Raw genomic sequence first — 11,416 nt, forward strand, 5'->3', positions numbered from 1 at the left:
CAGGTCTCCTTCTCCATCCTGCTTCCTTCCTCAGTCTCTTCTGCAGCTTCTCTCCTCTTCCTGCTCAGCTCCACCCTCCCTTGGGTGGGGCAGGGAACCTTCCCCTTTCCTGGGGACCACCCTGTTGCACATTTACGTGTGATCAACTTTTGTCCTTTTCTTTTTCTTTTCTAGTCTCCCTAGAATATTTCAAGATCTTTATTACTAGTATTCTGAAATTTCACAATATGATTTGGTGTGTGGTTTGTTTCTATTTTATACTGGGAAGTTTGCAAAAACTTTTTATCTTATATTATTTCTCTTATACTTTTCTTCCATCCATTTTCCTGTTTCTCTTTATTTTTAGCTGCCTGTCCGAGGTTCACACTCATGCCACAGGGCTGGTGATAGCTTGATAGCACTGAGACTTTAACCTCTGTGCCACCAAGAAGGCCCCTGCCCATTTCTCTTTGTCAGATCTTGAATCGCTTGGATTATTTGCCTGATTTTCTTCTGCCATTCCATGTTTTCCATTTTCTTGTTTTGATTTGTTCATTTTGGTTTGTTTTTATTGTTATTCTATTTTCTGGGAAATTTACTATACTAGCTTACAAGGCTGCCATAATAAAATACCACTAAATGGGTGGTTTAAGCAGTAATTTATTTTCTCACAGTTCTGGAGGCTTCAAGGTCAAGGTCAAAATACTGGTGGAGCTGGCTGATAGCAGCCGTCTTGCTGGCTCTTCCACTGGTGGTCGCTTTGGGACACACCCCTGGTATGCTGTTCTCTTTATATGTGGATACAGTCAGATTGGATTAAACACACCCTAAGAGCCTCATTTAACTTAATTATCTCTTTAAAGTAGTATCTCTGGATACAATCACATTCAGAGCTCCAAGGGCCAGCGCTTCAACATATAAAATTGGTACACAGTTCGGTCTGCAACATTTGTTCTTTATCAGTGCTTTAGTTTATTTTTAATTTTTGCTGTAATAAAGTTTACACGTGGAGCTTTTTTTTTATTTCCTTAACATTCATTCTCATTATATCCTGTTCTTGTTCATGGGTTCATTATCTTCTATTTCTCTGAGAATCTGTTTGGTAATTTCATTTTTCCTTTATTTCCTATATCTTGCTTCCTCTGAGTCATGTTAAAGTTTTCATGTTAAAGTTTTCAACACTATCTAGGGATCTTTGTCCATTCACACTGAAGGGAAACTTATTTAAGACACTGAAAGCGGATTAGAAACTGTGAAAGTAGGAAATAGTGGACTGTGCTGTAGCAAACAAGCTATACCAAATTATTTAATATTTAATAAAGGGAAAGGAACACATTAAGAAAATGAGTGGTGAGCAGTGAGCTGTGACCACAGAACACAAGGTGAGATCAGAGCACATTTGATAATGTCAGCCTTCTGCGTGATGAGAGTACTCAAATCTCGTTAAATGCAATGGACATGAAAAAAAAGTTCAACAGCAAGGGGGTAAGACTGCTTTGTCAAAGGGTCCAAACAGATGAGCAACTTGCAGCTAGTATAAAACCCATAACTCAAACCCTCTTACAGAAAGTAAGGGGTCGGAAGACCGACTGGGCAAAACCTATGAGTGATCTGTCTTCCTGATGCTACAACTACACGGTGGGTAGTGTAACACTGCCAAGTTTTCGTGGTACCATATAGGCTGTCACTCGTGTATTGCTCCCACTTTGTCACTATATTCCACTACCCTTGTGCAATGGGCAAAGGGTGAGACGGAGGGAAGAACTCACACTGCATTGCAATTATACGCTTTTATAATCAGAGAGAAAAACAGATAATTCCATTTTAAAGAGACTGTTTGAAATCAAGGCTACTCCACATAACCTGTAACCCCATTTTGGTAATACTTTGTATTTGTTAAGAACTTTTCCATTGGACTGTTCAACTAATGTACTTTGTAGACTTCAATTCACTCTCTAAACCCTTAACAGAACTGTGCAGGAACTAGTCCCCTCATCCCCAAGGGCACTAGCTGGTATAAGGACCTTGCCTAAATCAACAAGCCTGGGGCAGAGGACAGCTCTGTTCCCTTTCTACCTCATTCTTTCCCTGTCATGCAGAATGAAAAATGGACCTCAAGTGTCATCTAAGAGAGTAAAGCTGCCAAAATCCACCAAAGGAAATAAAATAAGTAAAGAAATGGCTACTTTCAAGTCTTTTCTCGTGACACCGATTGCTTTGGTGAGAAGAGGAGGGATATTGCGCTTGTCCGATTGCAATTTCTCCTTCTGGTGTGACCATCTCTTCACACCCAAGGCACCTTCATTCAAAATTCCTTTAACTAGAGACCAAAAAAAGTCGTTTGTTCTATGATTAAATACATAGCTGAAAAATGCCAATAACAAAAGATTAAAATGCACAATTACTTTAAATCACACAAAATGTACCTGATGATCCCATTTTGGTTGAAGGGAGAGGAAAGGTTTGTCTATTTGGATTTAATTTTATTTTTTTAGAAATGCAAAGAAAGGGAAAAGACTGGATGGGGTGAAACAGGGAGCACTAAAAGCCGTAGCTTGAAAATGGGCCCCATTGTGCTTGGGACCCAGCCCAGTAAAGGAGGTTTGTGTTCTACAGGTGCCGAGTGGTTTTGTAACAGGGTGGTCCCCAGGAAAGGGGGAAGTTCCAGTTTCCCTGCCCCACCCAAGGGAGGGTGGAGCTGAGCAGGAAGAGGAGAAGCTGCAGAAGAGACTGAGGAAGGAGCAGGATGGAGCCAGGAGACCTGGAGGAGGCGCATGGAGCCTAGAGACACGTGAAGAAGCTGCGCTTGTCTTTTGGTCGTGGACGGGGTGACACAGATGTGGGTGAGACCCGTGGGGAGATGACAATGGCAGCTTTTATCTTGATTTTGATTTTGCTCTTTTCCTTCCGGGCTTGTCCAGTTGTTTGTGACCCTTTTCTGTGGGTCCCCACTGGAAGATGCTTTAGACTTGTGGCAGGCCTTGGGGCCTTGCTCTGGGCCAATCCCATTTGGATGGACTTTTACCCACGAGGGGACGGGTAACTTTGGGTGCTTCATTTAGAAATTAGACTCTTTGCCTTACCTGTATTGTTTCCTAGTTTTATTAAAGTTCCTTTTCATTAAAGTCTCCTATGTTTTGTGTTGATGCGGCGGATGGCAGAACCCATTTAGAATAGGCAGGTTTGCGGGGTTTTGGGCTGCCCTCTCCCTGTCCTATAACAGTTTGACAATCACTGAGTTACTGAGAATCAGGGAACTCAGAAGCCAAGATGGCAAATATTCTCACAGACCACACTTCTGCTTCAATTTTTTTAAAGATTGTTTTATTTATGCATACAAGAACTGGGGTATAGGCCAGAGGTGGGGGTGGGGGTTGAGAGGATTCACCAGAGATAGACTGGGGAGCAGAACAGGAGGATCTACTGTAATACACTGAGGGGAGCAGGAGGCGAGACAAGAGAGGTCTGCTGTGCTATGTGGGTCAGCTCCCTGGCCAAGGATCGAACTCATAAGGCAGTGGCTGGCGATAGTTTGATAACACTGTGTCTTTAACCCCTGCACCACTAGGAGGCCCTTCCTGCTTCATTCTTTTTTTTTTTTTTTTTTTTTTTGTGGGACCCTCGCTGGCAGCCGCGCTAAAGAGGCTGCGGGGCAGCCACGCAGCCCAGCGCTCGCTGTGCCACTAGGGGAGGCCCTCTGCTTCATTCTTTTTAATACAACATGATTAAATAACTTGTTTGAAGAAGGTAGAGCTGTTTTTGTTGTGTTGTTTTTTTTTTTAAGGCTTAAAAATTTTTAAGATAAAGTGCTCACATGGCCCCATATTCTGAAAAAAATACAGATTATGAGATTTCAAAAAGACATTATAACTGGTTTTTCTCCGCTAGAGAGCTTTGCAAAAAACTTATTCATTAAAAAGCCAGTTTAAGAGGATAGGCTCCATTAGAACAAAGCCTGTATCAAAGACAGCTTCTGAAAGCTTGTGTCAACCCCTAAAAATCTCCATCAGAAATCATTTCTCAGAATTAAAAGATTGAAAGTACTGTCACCTGAGAGGGAGACCTGCGGTCCTATTCTAGCCCTAGTACTTAGAGGCACATAACCTTTGCCAACTTATACTTTTAGTTATCAGTGTCTCCTCAGTTGTAAAGGAAAACAATAGTATTTGTCTCCTAAGTATGTATAAGGATTAAATGAGATAATATGCAAAAAACACAATGCTAACCACTCAATAAACATTATTATTATTATTATTATTATTATTGTATCACTACTTATTAAATGATTCATTATCCTCCAAGTTGTAGGTGCATGACAATCTGATACTGGCTCTGGGGAAGGAAAAATGTAGTTCCCTGGAGTTCTGAAGTCAGTCCTGGTGAGGTCCCCTGTGAAGAGCCTCCACTATCCTGAGGCCAACATGAGGACACTAATGAACAGAGGAAGGGGCCAACTACACAGGTGCCGAAGACCCACCCAAAGAACTTCCCCAAGCCATCCCTGCTTTGTTCATTTACTTACAGATTTAGATTAGTGTTTCAGAAATGCACCAAGTAATCCTCTTTTAATGTTTTTAAAAGACTGGAACCTAAATAGAAGATATGCAATAAGCGGGGGAGGGGGGAAAAATCCAATCAACTTTTTGACTCCCAGTGGCCCTTAACTGTTTCTCCCCATAGGCATGTGTAGAGTTCTCCTTCAATGCAAATTGGATGCAGCAAATACTCTTTCACTCCCAAAGGAATTCTAAGGGTCTTCTTCTATCTCTTGATAAGAAAATGCCATAGTGCCAAACAGACTAATAGCTAATCCTCGGACTCCCATTCACCAGTGGATCCATGAGGAAGAGCACGTTTGCCATCACAAGTGGAGTGAGCCACAGTAACAGTAACTCACTCAAAGGCCTGGTGTTGAGAACAGCCAAAAAGGGAAGATCTCCAATACAGACACTGAAGAATTTAAGGAAGTTAGTATTATATGGAGGATGCTGGGGGAGAGAAGGGTAGCTGATTGAGAACTCCCATTGAAGATTTAAAATTTCAGGGCCCCCCTGGTGGCACAAAGGGTTAAGCACAGCACAGCACTATGAAGCTATCAGCCTCTGCAGCATGAGTTCGATCCCCTGGCAGGGAGCAACCCACATGGCAGAGGAGACCTCTCCTGTCTCGCCTACTGCTCCCCTCAGCAGTGTATTTCAGTTCATCTGCCTGTTTTGTTACCCACTCTCTCACTGGTAAATCCTCTCACCCCCCACACCTCTGATCTGTACCCTAGTTCTTGTATGCATAAATAAATCTTTTTTAAAAAAAAGATTTAGAATTTTAGTTTTTAATACTCAGACAAACCAAATTTCTCAGAAATTTCCAGAAAACTCAGAGCCAACCATGGCAACTGTCAGGATCTTGTTCTCTAGTCTAATCCCTGGTTATATCCATCTGCTCTTTCATCAGGCCTCTTTCATTTGTCCCTTTCTTTCCATGACCACTGCCCAGATCCAGGCTCCCAATCTCCATGCCCTAACTTAACACAGTCGTTTCATAATGTTCTTTCTTCTTCCTTCTAGTTTCCTCTGAGGAAAAGTCTTTTTAAAATCCTCTAGCTGCACATGAAACTGAGAAAGATTCTCCATTTAGAACTTAAAAAGCATTCATCTTCGACTATCTGGAATCCCATTTTAGTGTGGGAAAAGGGGTTGACTTGCATGAGATTGAAAATAACTCTTAGAAAATAATTCATCCTCAGAATAGAGACCATCACTTAAATACTAATCTGATAATAAAATTTCAGTGTTAGATGGGAGATGGCAGATTTTTAGAATGATGCCAGTTAGTCAAATTCTTCTCTGGACCAGGCCCTATGGATTCATGATTGAGAGTCTACAATGACAGAAAGGGGCTGAACACAAAAACAAAAGAATTAAGCTTAATATAAGGACATAACAGAGATTGTCACCACATTAGGGAAAAGAATGAAGTGATTTTGGTGCGATATGGCGCTCTATTGCTAATACTGGGCCAGGGAAGGCACTGTCACTGCACAAGGTCTTGCATTGATGACAGGAAGTGGAAGCTGGCAGTGGGAGGAGGGAATTTCTCAACATCTTCCCCAAATCACCAGGAAGTTCTTGGTACATTTTGTATTTGCCTCACCAGGATGGCTAGTTCCAGCAGCAAGTAGTCCTGTACAGCAGAGCAGAAAAGAAAATAGCAAACTGGGGCTGAGCTAAGAACACTTTGCTCACACTGTGCATGTGTGAGGTAGTCCTGGAACTCCACAGATGTGGGAGGACATTGATGCTATTGTGATTCCTTTTGACCTTCAGGCTATCATGGCTTAGGAATATATGGCATTTAATCATAAAAAATTTCACCAAGGGACAAAAATTAATATTTGTTAAATATCTACAATAAGTTCGGTACCATGATAAGCACATCTGCATATATATCCTTTAATATTTACAACAACTTTTGAAATCAGGTGCTTTTATCTGCCCCCTTTTATTTAAAGGTGTAGCAATTGAGGTTATTTTAGGTTGCTATATTACCTACCCTGGACCACACAGATGAAAAGGATTGCACCAAGAATGCAAGGCACTTGTTTTTTACCATCATACTTACACTTGTGTAGGGAAAACATCTTTCACAATGCCTGCTACCAAATGGATAACATTAAAACAAGCATTCAACATAAGCTCTGTTACCATCACAACTTATCACTATATATAAACAAACCAAATTTAGAGGCCCATTATGTTACTTTTACAAAAACATTTCATGTGCGTGAAGGAAAACAGAGTAAAAATGAATAGTTGGCAAGTCCCACAAACAGCTGTGAATCTTCTTATCTAAACCATCAACGAAATGTGAGAAGACATTACAGGTAATGAGAATGAAATGAACCTGGACTTATTCTTATGCAAGCTTTTTTCCTTTTTTCCAGTGTTGTACCTCTGGGATGCCAGTGTCCATTGGAAACACAATCTGTTCAAATGCATTAAGCACTATTCATGGAAACAGAGCTTGTTTAAAGCAATCATATATTTGAGTAATCCCAGGATCTACCTTTAAGATCTAAGCTACAGGAGTAGAGCAATACTCTCGAAATACCCTCAAGATTCATCCATGTTTAAGTATGTCAGAATTTCCTTTTTTTTTTTTTTTTTTTTTAAAGCTGAGTAACATTTCATTGTATGTGTAAATCACGCTTGTTTATCCATTCATCTGTCAGTGGTCACTTGAGTGCTCCCACCTTTTTGGCAATTAGTAGAGGCTAAACTCACCATGAGTTTAGTTGCTAAACCGCTAATATGCTGCTATGAACATGGGTGAACAAATCTCTGAGTCTTTTGGATACACACGTTTCCCCGCTCTCTGAAATTGGAGCCTTCCCGGGGAACCCGTTCTAAGCCGACATGGATGGGGGAGAAAGCAGTTATCATTCACTTACAAAGAAGCAATGTTGAGGGGCTTCCCTGATGGTGCAAGGAGTTAAGACACAACCTATGAAGGGATCGGCAACCAGGGAGATACCCACAAGGAGCAGCAGATCTCTCCTGTCTCACCCGCTGCTCCCCTCATCAGTGTACTTCAGTCAATCTGCCTGTTCTGTTCCCCACTCTGTCTCTGGTGAATCTTCTCACCCCCCCACACCTCTGGCCTGTACCCCAGTTCTTGTATGCATATTTTTTTTTTTTTAAGATTTGTTTATTTATCTATACAAGCACTGGGTACAGTCAGAAGCGTGGGAGGGTGAGAGAATTCACCAGAGCCAGAGTGGGGGCAGAGCAGGCAGAAGGACCGAAGTACACTGCTGAGGGGAGCAGCGGGCGACAGGAGAGGTCTGCGCGCCATGTGGGACCCTCCTCTGGTGGCCGGGGAGCAGCCGGGGATTGAACCGGTGCCGCAGAGGCTGCGGGCAGCTTCACAACCCAGCGCTCAACCGCTGCACCACCGGGGAGGCCCAATAATTTATTTTTTTTTTTAAGATTTATTTATTCATACAAGAACCGGGATACAGGCCAGATGCGCGGGTGGGTGAGAGGATTCACCAGAGACAGAGTGGGGAACAGAACAGGCAGACTGACGAAATACACTACTGAGGGGAGCAGCGGGCGGCAGGAGAGGTCTGCGCGCCATATGGGCCCCTTGCCGGCCGGCCGGGATCGAACCCGCGCAGCAGAGGCTGTGGGCAGCTTCACAGCGCGGTGCTCAACTGCTGCGTCACCGGGGAAGCCCGATAAATAAATCTTTAAAAAAGCCAAGCGCACCCTCTCCGGGCAGGGGGAGGAGGGCGTGTCCCCGCAGCCTCCGCGCCCCCCGCTGCTGGGGGCTGGGGGTGTCTCTGCCCGCGGGTCCCCGCGACGCTCTGTGGTCTGCTGCTTCTCCCCTGACACCAAGACCGTGCTTTGTAGTCGCTATCACATGTCAGAGATACGGCAATCAGAATGTTTGGATTTTCTTCTATCCTAATGTGAATTTTATAATTAATGTCTATTTATTCAGCTATTCATTAAAACACAGGAGTCTCTGGAAAAAAAAAAAAAAGCAGCAGCAGCAGCATTAATGTTGAGCATTCTCAGACCCAAAAAATAACCTACTAAATCACGTCAACCACAGAAAGCCTAAAATAACTCTACATATAAGCCAAGAACGATATGATACCTACCAGCCTGTTTGAAGCAGCTCTCCAGGGAGCAGCAGGCGCTGCCTCCGTCCCGACTGCCGTAAAACGAGTCTGAAGAGCGCTTCACTTTACGACTTCTGTCGTGAAAATGAAAATTCTCTTTGAATTTCTTTTAGGTAGCAAAAGCAGGTCCTAATGTATTTATTTGTAAAGCAGTGGCATAACACAAACTTTTTTTTTTGTTTTTACTTTTTTTATATTTATATATTTGTTTTCTTACATTGTTTTTTGTTTTTTTTTAAACTTTTTTTAAGATTTATTTTATTTTATTTTATTTTTATTTATTTATACAAGCACTGGGTACAGTCAGAAGCGGGGAGGGTGAGAGAATTCACCAGAGCCAGAGCGGGGAGCAGAGCAGGCAGAAGGACCGAAGTACACTCTTGAGGGGAGCAGCGGGCGGCAGGAGAGGTCTGCGCACCATGTGGGACCCTCCTCCGGTGGCCGGGGAGCAGCCGGGGATCGAACCGGCGCCGCAGAGGCCGCGGGCAGCTTCTCAACCCAGCGCTCAACCGCTGCGCCCACATTGTTAAGTTTTGAACAGTATTTGATTTCTCCCCTCAAGTGCAGTCCCTACAGTTCTCCCACCACCCCAGCGCCCTTGATCCATCTCCACAGTCCTTTGTGCTGTCCTCACCCCTGGTTGGATCCCTCTTCTTCCCAGTCCCTGGCTGGATGCCTCAGATCTGTGGTCATCTTGCAAGGTTTGTCTTTTTCCCGAACCTTTGATCAGTTTCTCTATATTCCTCATATAAGTGACACCATCCGATATTTATCTTTTTCCTTCTGACTTATTTAGTTGAACATAATCCATTCCAGCTCTACCCATGTTGGCTCAAATAGCATGAGTATCTTTTTTGATTGCTGAGTACGATTCCATTGTGTATATAGCACATCTTCTTGATCTACTCATCTGTTTTGGGGGCCTTTTAGTTGTTTACATACCTTGGCTATTATAAATAATGCTGCAATGAATATCAGAGTGAAGGTCTCATTTCAGATTAGTATTTTTGTAACACAAACATTTTAGAAACAGGGGATATGTTGAATTATATGGTAGCTCTATTTTTATATTTTTGGCAACCTATCACTTCCCATAATGACTGCATCCTTTACTTTAACACTAATAGTGCACAGAAGTTTCAATTTCTCCATGTTTTCTTTTTTTTTTTTTAGTAGCTCTTCTAACGGGTGGTATCTTATTAAGGTTTGATTAGCATTTCCCTGGTGATTAATGATGTGCCCCTTTTCATCGGCTTATTGGGCATTTGTATCTTTTCAAGTCCTGTGCCTATTTCTTAAGTGAGCTATTGTGTGTGGGGGGGGTTGTTGTTAAGAAAGTAGTATAGTCTCATTTTTATCTCCCATTATAATTTTAAATTTCCAACTATAGTTCTATCCTATTTTATTTATTTATAGTTGAGCACACTGTTTGGAGAGCCAGGTTGCTTGACTGTTATCTGCTCTGGACTATGTGCTTCAGGAAGCCTGGCCATCATGCCTCACTGCCCAGCAAGGGCCTACAGCACAGTAGGAATTTAGTGTGTTTTAGTGAATGAAGTATATGTGCCACCAAGAAAGGGAGAAGAGAGGAGGTTAGAAGGACATAGTGAAGAAATGATGGGGAAAGAGATCTGGAAATTCAAGAAGGCCTCAGATTATATCCTTTATTAGTGAAAATTTGTCTTTTTTTAAAGATTTTGAGCTTCATCTGCCATCATTTTCCCTTCAACCTCTCTCTGTTCCCGACTACCAGTTTTAAGAGTACATTTTTTTTTCCTGTTTATCACCTGTATTGGTTTGCTAGGACTACCAGAACAAAATAACACAAACTAAGTGAGTTAAACAATAGAAATTTATTGGCTCCTAGTTCTGGAGACTGGAAGTCCAAGATCAAGATGTCAACTGAATCAATTCCTTCTGAGTCACATGAGGGAGTATAGGTACCACTTCCACCTCCTAACTTCTGGTGCGCTCAGCCACTCCTTGGTATAGGTAGCACTCTCACTGAACCTCAAATAACATTTCCTCTATACACGTCCCTGTCTCTTTACATGGTATTCATTTTCTTAAGCACACCTATCATACTGACTTAGCAGTCCACCCTACTCCATTATGAAAGCATCTGAGCAAATATATCCACAGTGACCTAATTTCCAGTAAGGTCACTTCTGAGGTACTGGGGATTAGTATTTCAACATAATAATTTGAGGGGACACAGTTCAACCCATAACACCAATCAAGATTTGTGCCTGATATTACTGTGGCACTGCCTTTAGATTCATCCCCATTTTTTTTAATGCTTCATACTAAAAGGTATCTAAGGGAAAGTTCAAGCCTTCTTAAATGAAATTACCTACAACAGAAATAATTTGAAAGCCCAAGTGTAAGGGCAGGACTGGACACAGTGCAGGTTTTCTGATCCCATGCAGACCAGGTAAAGGAGGAGTCAGAGTCCTCAGTGTTTTTTTTGCAGGTCTTTTATTGGGGTTCACCAGGCATATGGCAGGCAGGTGTGCTGGGGGGCCGGGAGGCTGGCAGGCTGACATTTTTCCTTACCCTACACCAAGAAAGTGTCATTTCAACATACTTTCTTCCTGAAGTTTCATTCTGACACAATAATGAGAATATAAAAACCAATGACATATTCTACCACCAGATTAGTGAGTAATGTTGATAAAGAGGGTCTTAGTCATCAGAATGCAAAAGAAAGAATTTTTGTTCTGCCTTTTATTATGGACATTTTCAAACACA

At 42.3% G+C, this 11,416-nt stretch overlaps 1 protein-coding gene across 3 annotated transcripts in view; it reads right to left on the reverse strand.

The window, feature by feature from the left end:
• ZPLD1 (zona pellucida like domain containing 1) overlaps positions 1-8,713 on the reverse strand; it is a 290,118-nt gene extending 281,405 nt beyond the window's left edge. For all 3 annotated transcript variants that reach the window (XM_054700638.1, XM_054700641.1, XM_054700645.1), the window contains exon 1: positions 8,645-8,713. The gene's annotated coding sequence lies outside the window, so the exon portion shown is untranslated. The remainder of the gene's footprint in view (positions 1-8,644) is intronic.
• Between the last annotated feature and the right edge of the window lie 2,703 nt (positions 8,714-11,416).

Source organism: Talpa occidentalis, unplaced genomic scaffold, assembly GCF_014898055.3.
Source record: "Talpa occidentalis isolate TD23 unplaced genomic scaffold, MPIMG_talOcc4v2.1 talOcc4.4, whole genome shotgun sequence".
In the NCBI taxonomy this organism is placed as follows: Eukaryota; Metazoa; Chordata; class Mammalia; order Eulipotyphla; family Talpidae; genus Talpa; species Talpa occidentalis.